We start from the raw sequence: 12,668 nt of genomic DNA on the forward strand, positions 1-12,668 counted from the left end.
CGTGCTCAGCCCTCAATGAATGACCCTTTCATACACTGGGGGCTCCCTCTGATTTTCGAACTCGCTAGAACTAAGTTGGGCGTACCAGTAGAAAGGTTCGCACAAATGTAAAAACAAAAGGCAATGGATAAATTTTCTACGTTCTTTTGGCTGGTGTTGTCGATATGGTGGTTATTTTTTTAACCCATAATTGCCATATATCCAGTCTTGATACAATATTATTATTCTCAGGATCTCTTGCTTACCTTTGACAAAGACAGATTAAAAGTTCAAGTTATTTTAGGGCTTTGGGAGAGAGACGTTGCGTGAATTCTTCTTTCAGCAGAGGCAAAATCCTAGGGTCCAGGAAGAGTTAATGCCTTTATAAGGTGAATGGTATATTTCTTTCTTACCAAGGCCGAGGCCCAATGCTTGATTTAAAAAAAACAATCGATTAAGTAGCTGGAGTCATGCTGTCCATCAATATGATTGTCAGTCAGCTATACCAATCAATGGGCTTATTTACATTTGAATCTCTTCTTTCTTTTGTATAGAATTTTGGAGACTTTTTCTCTTTTAAGATTTTTACTTTATTATTTTCTTTTATGCATTATATATGCCTATTGTAGAAAAAAAATTAGAAAGTATAAAAAAAAAGCATAACGAAGGGAAAAAGCCCACAATGTTACCACCCAGAGACATACAGACACTATTAACATAATGGCCTGTTTCCTTGGAGAATGTTTTCAAGCTTACTTTTTGATTCCTGCCTGCCCTGCTTCAGAAATGCTGTTTTCCTTTTCTCTTTGCGAAGCATTTGTACCAACAAAAGGGAAGCCTTGTGGTGGCCCCATCTGAACGTGCACAAAACCGTCCAGTGACTGGTTCTGGTGTGGCACATAGTAGGCACACAGGAAAAGTTTGTTTACTAAACATGACTGAATATTTCCAGAGAGCCAGTGATCTAGGTCCTGACAAACGGGGCGCTATTCATCAGCTAAACCAGAGATAGGAAATTGAATGCAAGTCGGAGAGAACAACATGGTATAGAAATGTAAGTATGGTTTTAAATAGCTGCTCAGCAGGTAGGATGAAGAAGCTAAATTAAAGAGGATGGGCACTACTGAACTTCTCTTTTCTTGCCAGAACACTTGTAAAGGGTAAACTCTGGGAAGCCATAAGTTCCTAAACTATTCTGAAATCCAAGCTTGTGCCTCTGGTTTCCACATTATGTGTCACCTAAACCTACTCAAAGTTTCCATTAAAGACTGTGAAAATAGCCCTTATTTTACATAGAATAAAATTTGGGGTTCTGAATTTCTAATTCATGCCTCTTATTTAAGTGCCCACACAAAACCTAGCGTTCACTTTTTGTAGCACCTCCACTGGGTTTCAGCATATCCTTTTCAGATCATTCACCAGACAGCATCCTACAGCTCTCATTCATAAAGTCCAATTATAAGACAAGAAATGTCAGGAATATACACTTTGAGAGTGGGAGGCAAACAGAACAGTACATTGTGACTTTGTAAGAACAGCCATGCATTTCCTCTGGGCTTGTTTTCAGTTCCTTTGTCAGCTGATTACATGGTCTTTTATAATTTCTCATCTACAGAATGGAGCTATTTGCTTGTGGATTATTTGAAAGACACAGGCTTATGCAAAAGAAAAACGAAATCATCATGATGTAGAATGATATTTCTAGCTACATGTTTTTGCTTTTGTTTTCTTTTTTAACATAATTATAAGAATATAATTGATGAGTGATTATTTAGATGTAGGAGACAAGCAAATATCCTATTAATGCAGTCTTAATGCATATATAATGTTATATGCATTTATTATTTATATAATCGCATTTACCGATAACTATTTTCATATAAAGAAGAATGCTATCTTCTCTATGCATTTTGTTTTCAAAGAACACAGGTTTTTAAAGCATACACCTTATTCTCCTTGCTTCCTACAACAGTCACCTTAGTATTTGATAGTTTGCAAAACGATTTCATTATATATGATGTTACTTAATTCTCATACTGCTCCCCAAATGTCAAAATACCTGGGCTTGAAATCCTCAACTGCGGGAGGCCTGGCCAGCATAGTCGATGGAGCATTTGACTCCTGATCTCAGGGTGGTGATTTTAAGCCCCGTGTTGGGCACAGAGCTTACTTTAAACAAACAAACAAACAAACAAACAAACAAACAAAGTAAACAAATAAATTCTCATCTGTGGCCTTACCCTTCCATCTGGCCCTGTGGATAAGTTTCCTCTTCTCTCTGCCTGACATCCCTTTACTTATGTTTTTAGATGTTCACAGTTTCTCCTCCATGAATCCTTTCCCCAAATAAAGTTGAAGTGAACTCTTTACTGTGTCCCTTCACCACTCCAGAAATTCAATTTTCATAGGAAGTTTTTTTTTAAAAATCTAGTTATTTTTTCAAATTCTCATAGTACATGACTATATTCTTATAAAATTATTATAAAAATCTCTTAGCCTTCTGAGTCAATAAGCACTTAAATAAAAAGTGAAAAGCAAACAAAAAACTGGTATCTTTGGAAGTAGTCTACATTTGTACTGTCCAATATGGTCATCACTAGTCCCATATGGCAACTGAGCACTTGAAATATGGCTAGTGAAACCGAAGAGCTGAGTTTTAAATGTTATTTAATTTAAAATTAAGTAGACTTAATGTGGCTGGTTGTTACCATAGTGGACAGTGCAGATTTATACTTTATGTTAAAATCTATTGTTAGATTGTTTCCAATCCCTCTCATCCATATAAGCAAATTAAGTGTTGTAACTAAATAAAACATGAGACCAAAAAGGAATTATTTTTGCCTTGTTACAGGTATTAATTCTTGGGAAGTTTGCATTCCTTCTAATGCAGACTTCTTTGAAGCTCTACCAGATGTTATTGCATCCAGTAGGTAAAAGGGCACTTCTACTACAGGTATTTACTTTGTGAAAGAATGCTTTAGAAGTGCAGCAAATAAAATATCTGTGTCAGGGTTTATCATTATAGTGATATAGTGGAATTAATCCTGTATTTAGCAGTGGGGAATTGACTCCAATATTTTATGACCCTCCGTATAATGAAGGGCAAGATAGGAGTCATTAGACATGATGATGAAATTATCATTTATTGAGATGAAAACAAGTCTAGGAGATATTTTCAACTGAAAAAAATAGGTTACTAAATACGTGCATAATACAATCCCCTTTTACATAAATATATATGCAAGTATTTATATAAGTTTTTGTTCAGCGGTGAGTCAGTGTACCTGGTTGAGAACATGGTCTTCAGAGTGACACTGATCTGAGCTTGCAACCAGGCTCTCCCATGTAACATCTGAGTGACTTTGGACAAGTCTCTCCCCTCTCTGAACTTTGATTTCCTTGTTGCTAAGATGGGATGATAATATTTATATCTTGGGGTTGATGTGTTAAATAGCATCAGTAAAGCACTTAGTACACATGTAGTATTTAATACATGTTAGTTGTGTTTCTAAGTAGTAAGTGCAGGCATAGAAAGAAACCAGAAATTATATTAAAAGATCATATTCTGAGAAATGATATTCTAAGATATTGAAAATGGTCATTTTTCAGTTGTAAAGGCATGGTTGATGTTAGTTTCATTAGTTGGATAAAACATTGCTTTCTTGAATATGAAAAAGCCCATTAAAATTATTTAGAAGTGAAACTAAAAAATGTGAGCAAACTCTGGAGGTCATGTAGAAATAGTCCAAGATCATAAATTGCAGAGCAGTATAGATAGTGTGATTTCATTTGTGTTTGAAAAAAACCCTCTTTTTTCTTTAAAAAAAAAAAAAGAAAAAGAAAGATAAAGCTATTTTTTTATTTTTTTATTTTTTATATAGTTACTTTTGGTAAGCAACTCTGAATGACCTAGCAAGGGGAAACAGAGAAATCTTTTAACTTTTACTTTATGATCTTTGATTCTAAGCTCTTACATGATTTTACTTAAACATTTTTATAATTTGTTAAAATAATAAGTGCTGTGAGATCTTTCAACAGAAAGAAAGATAAAAAGAGTGAGAAAGGAAGAAAATTGCTTTCCATTCAAGTCTACCTTTGCCTAGTCTGAAGGAACATGGCTTTCAAAGCCATATAAGGACTTTGACATTTCTTCAATGTTAGGAAGTTTCCGATTCAGATGAAAACTGTGATCATTCTGCCACTATCGTAATATTTGTGCAACATCATATTTTCTCTACTGAAATACTACCACTATTTATTGAGCATTTATTAAGATAAAAATGAGAAAGGTGAGAAAAGGTAGAACTTACCATTTTCGTATCTTAAAGAACATTACAGAAAAACCGGGATGGCACTTCATTTATGTTTGGCCTCTTTCTATAATTTTCTGCCTTTTCCTTTTAATATAATGTTTCACTGACCAAGCTCCACAGGCCAAAAAATGTGTATTTTTCACATTTCAGTATTTTTCAGTAAAAGAGGAGTACGTGTTCCTTACAGAATAGAAAAAATAAACCACTTCTGAGGCCACCCCAGAGACAATCATTGGTAATATATTGGTGTGAAATTACAACAGTATTTTTATATATATGTTATATCCCTCTATATGTTATCTTTAATGACTATATAGAATTACCTTCATGAATTTACAGGGATTTATGTAACTAATCCCTTATTGCTGGACATCTAGATTGTGTCTAGCTTTTGGCCTTTGTCATACACATTCTTATAGTTGGATATTTGTGCACGACTATGACTATTCCTTTGGAATAAATTTTTGACAGTGTAACTGCTAAGTCCCCATTCAAACATGAATTTAGGATTTTGATGTGTCTCAATAAGTAATTGTTGAAATGAATCAGTGAACGGTTGTGAGTTATGGCAAACAGGAGACATCTGTGGAGGAGGCGTCTGCAGTCAGGCTTAGAAGTTAGGTTGGTGAATAGGATAACTAGGGACGTCCTTAAACCACTTTGGGGTCAAGAGAGTAAGAAAGTGTGGGAAAAATGTCCACATTCTTATGAATGCAGTGCACTAACTGCTCAAGAAGGGAGGCTTAACCTTCTTATTATAGTCAGCTCCTGGTGCTGCTCTACAGTGTATGTTGTAAAAGAATATTTAAAACACAGTAAAAGAGCAAGTCTTTATCCAGCCTCTCTCCTGCAATCATGACTATTCAGAATCTACTCATCTTTCAAAGAGTAATTTAAGTCTTACCTTCTTCATGAAGCATCCCTGACTTTCAAGGATTTCTTCCTTTATTAATGCATAGGATCTCCTGTCTTCATCCCCATATTCAAGAAGCATTTTTGAAACTACTTTGTGCCAAGCACTATGCTTATTTATCACTTTAATCTTCACAAATATGTGAGGTGGTTGTTAACACTCTCAGTTGACAGATGGGGCACAGAAGCTGGGATAGATGAAACAACTTTCAACTGTAGTACAAAGAGGCTGACTCAGAATGAAACCAGGGTCTTCTGTTCTCCCCAACGTTGTTGACATCTATTTTTTTCTAAGAGGTAGGAAAAGCCAGAAAGTGAAGCATATCTACAAGTAGAGGGGGAGTGAAAGCGAAAAGAAAGAGCAGTGGTTTAGGGGATAGTAGGGAAGAGTCCAGTGAGTCTGGCATGGAGAACTTGAGATAAAGTGGCAGGAGATGCATTTTGGAAGGAAGGTTGGGAACGAGATCTTAATGGATGCAGAAGCATATAGAGCAGCTCTCGGAACACAGTGAAATTCAATAAAGGCAGGTGAGTTTTATAATCTGTTGAAGATTTAAGGTGTCCTTGTCAAATGGTCCCCTTTCCTAGTTAGCCTGCGAGCCCTATGAGGTCATTGTTTCTCACCTTGTATCCAAAGGGTCCAATTTAACCAAAGGGTTAAATGCCTGGCATGTGGTAACACCACATAAATCTTTGTTGAAGAAATTAATTGATTCATGAACATCTCTTGGAGGATAATACAGACTACACCAAACCAAAAACAAAGCAAAATACTGTTTTTAGAATCAGAAGACCTGGTTTCAAAGATCTTCTCTAACGTACAGGGTGTGTGTCTTTGGGTAAGCAACATAACCTCTGAATAGCTTATTCACCTGATGATAGCACTCACCTTAAAGTGTTATAATGAGGATTAACTGAGATCACAATTTTGAATTGCTCAGCGCAGTGTTTGCAAATTGTGGACATTCAACAAATGTCAGTTGCCTACTTCCACATTTCCACTATCCAGCACTGAACTGTGTGCTAGGTGAGCATATATGCAGATTTAATGGAAAGCCTCCATTTCTAATATTTGTTCCTATTGTCAGATTATGGTTCTTAATTTAATATTTTAAAAAGATGGGGGCACCTGGGTGACTCAGTAGGTTAAGCATCTGCCTTCGGCTCAGGTCATAATCTCAGGATCCTGTGATTTTCTTATCTGAGAGTTTACTTCTCCCTACTCCTCTTCCCCTCCCTCTGCTCGTGTTCTTTCTTTCTCAAATAAGTGGATGAAATCTTTTAAAAAACAAAATAAAAGATAAAAAATATGACTCTTCTTTATTTTTTTTATGACTCTTCTTTAAAGCATGGGTTATAAAGTGCCACATACGGTCCTCAATAAAAAGATGTTGAATGAATGGGTGGATGGAATCAGATTTGAATAATCAGAATTTTGTCAGAGTATCTATAGCACTCTTAAGATCTAAGATATATAAATATGTCAGTCACTAGTTGTTTAGGTCATTCTTTAGTTGATTTGAAAAACTCAACAAAAATTCCTTTTGTGGGGGATCCCTGGGTGGCTCAGTGGTTTAGTGCCTGCCTTCAGCCCGGGAGTGATCCTGGAGACCCGGAATCGAGTCCCGCATCAGACTCCTGCATGGAGCCTGCTTCTCCCTCTGCCTGTGTCTCTGACTCTCTCTCTGTGGGTCTCTCATGAATAAATAAAATAAAATCTTTAAAAAAAATCCTTTTGTTTTGATTCTATCTGCAAGATTGAATCAACCAAACAAACTTATGGTGACCGAATTAGTCTCCTAGCTATCTTTTTTTTTTTTTTCTTATGATAGTCACAGAGAGAGAGAGAGAGGCAGAGACACAGGCAGAGGGAGAAGCAGGCTCCATGCACCGGGAGCCCGACGTGGGATTCGATCCCGGTTCTCCAGGATCGCGCTCTGGGCCAAAGGCAGGCGCCAAACCACTGCGCCACCCAGGGATCCCGTCTCCTAGCTATCTTGATGTCAGAATAAAAGGATCCTGGAATCAATAAAAAGGAACACAATCCATGAAAAAATACCCTGTTGTTGTCTGTCTTAAATATAATTTCTTTCTTTTCTTCTTCTTCTTTTTTAAGATTTTATTTATTTATTTATTCATGAGAGACAGACAGAGGCAGAGACACAGGCAGAGGGAGAAGCACGCCCCTTGCAGGGAGCCTGATGTGGGACTCGATCCTGGGACTCCGGGATGACGCCCTGAGCCTAAGGCAGACACTCATCCACTGAGTCACTCTTTTCTTTTTTCAATAGCTTTATTGAGATAAAATTCACATACCATACAATTCACATTCAAAATGTACATTTCGAGGGCACCTGGGTGGCTCAGCGGCTGAGCATCTGCCTTCGGCTCAGGTCATGATCCCAGAGGCCGGGGATCCAGCGCCTAATCGAGCCCCCTCCCTGGAGCCTGTTTCTCCCTCTGCCTGTGTCTCTGCTTCTCTCTCTGTGTCTCTCATGAATGAATAAATAAAATCTTTTAAAAAAAAAAACCAAAAAAATGTACATTTCAATAGTTTGTAATTTATTCACAGAGTTGTGCAACTATCACCACAAATGAGTTTTAGATCTTTTTTATCATCTCTGAAAGAAACCCTGTACCTATTAACGGTCACTGCCCATCTCCATCTCATTTCCTCAGACCCAGGCAAACACTAATCTACTTTCTGTCTAGCAGATTTGCCTATTCTGGATGATTCACATGAATGAAATCATACCATATGTGTGTTTTTGGTTTTATTTAAATGACTGACTTCTTTCACTTAGCATAGTGTTCTCAAAGTTCATCCAAGTTATTAGAATGTATTGATTCTGCATTGATTTTTTAATTGATTAGAATATTCTTTTGTACGGAAATACCAATTATATTTGCCCATTTTTCAGTTGATAGACATTTTGGATTTGGCCGTTATGAAGAATACTGCTATGAACATTCATGTACATATATATTTTTAAAAGATTTTATTTATATATGAGAGACACACAGGGAGAGGCAGAGACATAGGCAGAGGGAGAAGCAGGCTCCCTGTGGGGAGCCTGATGTGGGGCTCCATCCCAGGACCCCGGGATCATGACCTAAGCCAAAGGCAAGATGCTCAACCACTGAGCCACTTAGGTGTCCCTCATGTACATGTTTTTATAAGCATGTGTATTCATATCTCTTGGGTATGTACCTAGCCCACATCTAAGTTCACCTGTAGCAGCATTTGACTCTATTAGTCATTCCTTCCCCTTGACTTCCATGATGTCACATATATGTCTGGTTTTCCTCCCTCCTACCTGGGAACATTTCAGTCTTCTCTGAAGGTTCATTCTCCTGAACCTGCCACATTAAACATTAGTATCCTTTATATCTCTGCCATATACCCTTTCCTCATTCTGTAATCCCTCCATGAAGAATCTAATCCTTCCCGTGGTCAGTTACCAGCTCTACGTCAATGACTCCAAATCTTGGGTTCAATCTCTCTTTTGAGTCCAGAATCATATATCCAAATGCCTACTTTTTATAAATTTTTTTTTAATTTTTATTTATTATTATTTATGATAGTCACAGAGAGAGAAAGAGAGAGAGGCAGAGGGAGAAGCAGGCTCCATGCACTGGGAGCCCGACGTGGGATTCGATCCCGGGTCTCCAGGATCGCGCCCTGGGCCAAAGGCAGGCGCCAAACCGCTGCGTCACCCAGGGATCCCCAAATGCCTACTTTTTAGATCTTCTTAGTTTTTTCTTAAAGTCAACTTAGTATCCTTCACATGCCCAACCTGAACTCTTCATTGTCCTCTTTAACCTGATCCTCTTCCCATGTTTTTCCTTAGGAAAACAGATTGCTGGGGCCCACATTCAGACTTTCTAAAAATCTTGGAACCATCCTAGCTCCCTTTCTTTACTGACTTACTCCATATACTACCTAACTCCTAAAATATTACTTGAATCTATCCACTTTTTTTCATCTGCATTGTCATTGCTTCAGGGCAAGCTACCCTCCTCATTCATCTAAAGACCTACAGCAGCTTCCTTCCTAGCTGGCACCCTCACATCCTCCTCACTCCCTGCCAACAGTTTTCCATATATCAGCCAGACTGATATTTGCACAACACACAATATGTTAACCTCTAGCCCCACCCTGCCCTGTTTAAAACCTTTCAATGCTTTCTTTTTGTTTTTAAGATAATGTTCGAAATAGTATATATGATTTTCAGTGCTCAGTAAGTTCAGGCCCCAGTGACTGCTCCAGCCTGGCTTTATACTCTTTACCTCTTGTTCTCTGTGTTCTATCCACACCATCATTCTCTCACTTCTTCAAAAAGCCAACAAGAGCTTTTTTTTTTTTTAAGATTTTATTTATTTATTCATGAGAGACTCACAGAGAGAGGCAGAGACACAAGCAAAGGGAGAAGCAGGCTCCCCGTGGGGGAGCCTGATGCAGGACTGGATCCCAGGACCTCGGGATCATGACCTGAGCTGAAGGCAGACCCTAAACCACTGAGCCACTCAGGTGCCCAAGCCAAGATCTTTGCATGGATTTTCCCCTCTTCCTAGAGAACACTGCCTCTTTACCTACCCACCTATCTCTTCCCCCACTTAGTAAATTCCAATATATCCTTCTTATCTGAACTCAAACATTTTCTTAGAGAAGCATTTTCTGAAACTGATCTCCTTGTCCCCTCCCTTCTCCTATCCCCAACTTGGCATAAGTTCTGTTTCATTCTCTTAGCTCCATATTTCTTTCCCCTCAAAACATTTATTTCAGTTTGTAATTGTGCATATATTTATGCAATCATTTTTTTAAATTTGTATTTATTTACAATAGTCACCCAGAGAGAGAGAGAGAGAGAGGCAGAGACACAGGCAGAGGGAGAAGCAGGCTCCATGCACCGGGAGCCCGATGTGGGATTCGATCCCGGGTCTCCAGGATCGCGCCCTGAGCCAAAGGCAGGCGCTAAACCGCTGCCCACCCAGGGATCCCTATGCAATCATTTTTAAATGCATTTTTCAAAAGTTTATTTATTTATTTTTGGAATCTGTACACTCAGCTTGGGGCTTGAACTTATGACCTCGAGATCGAGGCGATTGCTCTTCTAACTGAGGCAGCTGGGCACATTTAATCAATGTTTTTCTATGTAAATCGGTGTTGAAATTGATTTTGCCCCTATCGCCTAACAATGAACACAGAACCTAACCATTAGTAGGTAATAAATAAATCTCTGCTGACCATATGAATTAAGAAAGACCACCAAATTTCTGGCTTGAGTAACTAATGGATCGTGAGGCCCTGAGCTAAGTTATGGAATACAAGATGAGTGTATAACTGATTGGGATGAGGAAAAAAGAGATGTTAAGGATGAGGAAAATTGCAGTTGAGGAAGTCCCAGTGAGCAAAAGCCGCAGGTGGTGGGACTACAGATTTAGAGCTGTGGAAAGAGATCAGGTTCAGAGGTTATGTGCATAGAACTTTTGGTTAAGATCTTAGGAGTGGCTGAGCTTGCCCAGGAAGAACATGTAGCATAAAAGGAATAAAAGACAGAAGACTAAACTCTAGAGATACCCATATTAAGAAACAGGCAAAAGAAGATTTAGAATCCAGTTTGGGTTGGGACGCCTGGGTGGCTCAGCAGTTTAGCACCTGCCTTCAGCACATCCTGGGGTCCTGGGGTCGAGTCCCACATCAGGCTCCCTGCACGTAGCCTGCTTCTCCATCTGCCTGCGTCTCTGCCTCTCTCTCTCTCTCTGGGTCTCTCATGAATAAATAAATAAAGTTTTAAAAAATAGAATACAATTTGGAATGAAAAGTCAAAGTTATGAGAGAAGAACTCTGTCACATGCTTCAGAGGTAAGCTTCTAGTTTGGTCATTTGGGTGAGGTGATGATCATTAGATCTTTCAATTTTATTTTATTTTTTAATTATTATTTTTAAAGATTTTATTTCTTTATTTATTCATGAGAGACATAGAGAGGCAGAGGGAGAAGCAGGGTCCATGCAGCAGCCTGATGTGGGACTTGATCCTGGGTCTCCAGGATCACACCCTGGGCCAAAGACGGCGCCAAACCGCTGAGCCACCAGGGCTGCCCCAGATCTTTCCATTTTAAAAGAATTTTGAGGATCCTATTCCTCAACAACTTTTCATCTGTTGGTTTTAGCATTCATAAAAGATCCTTGATTAAATCAATCATTTCACTGGGGTTTGGTAAATGATGATTTTAAAATTTCATTTCAATTTCTTCAAGAACTCCTACCACCCCACCCCCAACCTTAACAAAAAAGTCCTATTTTCCTCTCAGTGAAAGATTCCCTGGGGCCCCTCCCTCTTCCTTTAACCCACTGCTGGAATATTTTACCCCATGGGTTCCAGAAAACAAGGCTCCTTCTTGAGAAGGTTGCAAGGGAATGGAGCATATGCTAGAGTGAGATTTGCTAAATCTTTGGAGACTACGCCAAAGGGATGAAGACAATTCCTTTTGGCAAATAACATGACTCCTTCCAGCCTTACACCTCACCAACAAAAAATGCAGAGAGAGATGGGATTTGCACAAGGTCACACACCACATCCCCTTAGAGCCAATCTCTAAATACAATCTCATTCTTCAGACCGCTTTCCACCACCATCCAAGTCTAAGTAGGCTATCCCTTCACACACATCTTTTAACAGCACCTTGCCCTTTCCTCTCACATGGGTCAGCATCCAGAATTGTAGTGGCCACTTACTCCCCCAAGCCCTCCCTTAGACTTCAGGGTCCTTGACAACAAGGGCTGCATCTGTCTGGTTCCATAATCTCTTCCCAACGTTTAATCCAGGACCTCACACGTAACAGGGGCTCAAGAATTTTTCTGGGTGAATGAATGATTAATGAGACACAAGTGGGGAGAATTATATCTAAGGAAGTGCTAGTGGCATTCTATGGCTGGAACCTGGAGAGGGAGGGAGCATGCAGAGGTGTGCTGGGTAGGCATCCAGCAGGGTTGGATTTACCAGGAAGGCACAGAAGAGCCCTGGGGGCCTTCAGGGAGTAGATGTCAACCTTCTTTCGGATTGGTGATACAGAAAGATCTCGTTTAATCCTAACTTGATGAGATAGTTATTCCTATCTCCATTTTACTGATAAGGGAATGGGCCTCAGAGAAATCAAGAAACTTGCTCAAGGACACCCAGCTAGGAGGTAAGAGGAGTCAAGAATCCTGACTACCTCTCCAGCCTGCCTCTCGCCTTTTGTAGGAATGAGAATAGATTCAACAGCAGACAAGGGGCATACATTATTCTTGGTCAGGTCTGTGACAGGCTCATAGCCCGGTTTCTCAGTGTTCAATTCCTTCAGTCTTTCTTTACTCATATGGGCCCAAGATGAAAATAGACGTGCACATTTGACTTCACATGATACACATGGGGGATAACTGCCCATTTGAATATTTTTCAATTTTGGCATCTGGCTGCA

This window comes from Nyctereutes procyonoides, unplaced genomic scaffold (assembly GCF_905146905.1).
Source record: "Nyctereutes procyonoides isolate TBG_1078 unplaced genomic scaffold, NYPRO_anot_genome, whole genome shotgun sequence".
NCBI classification, from domain to species: Eukaryota; Metazoa; Chordata; class Mammalia; order Carnivora; family Canidae; genus Nyctereutes; species Nyctereutes procyonoides.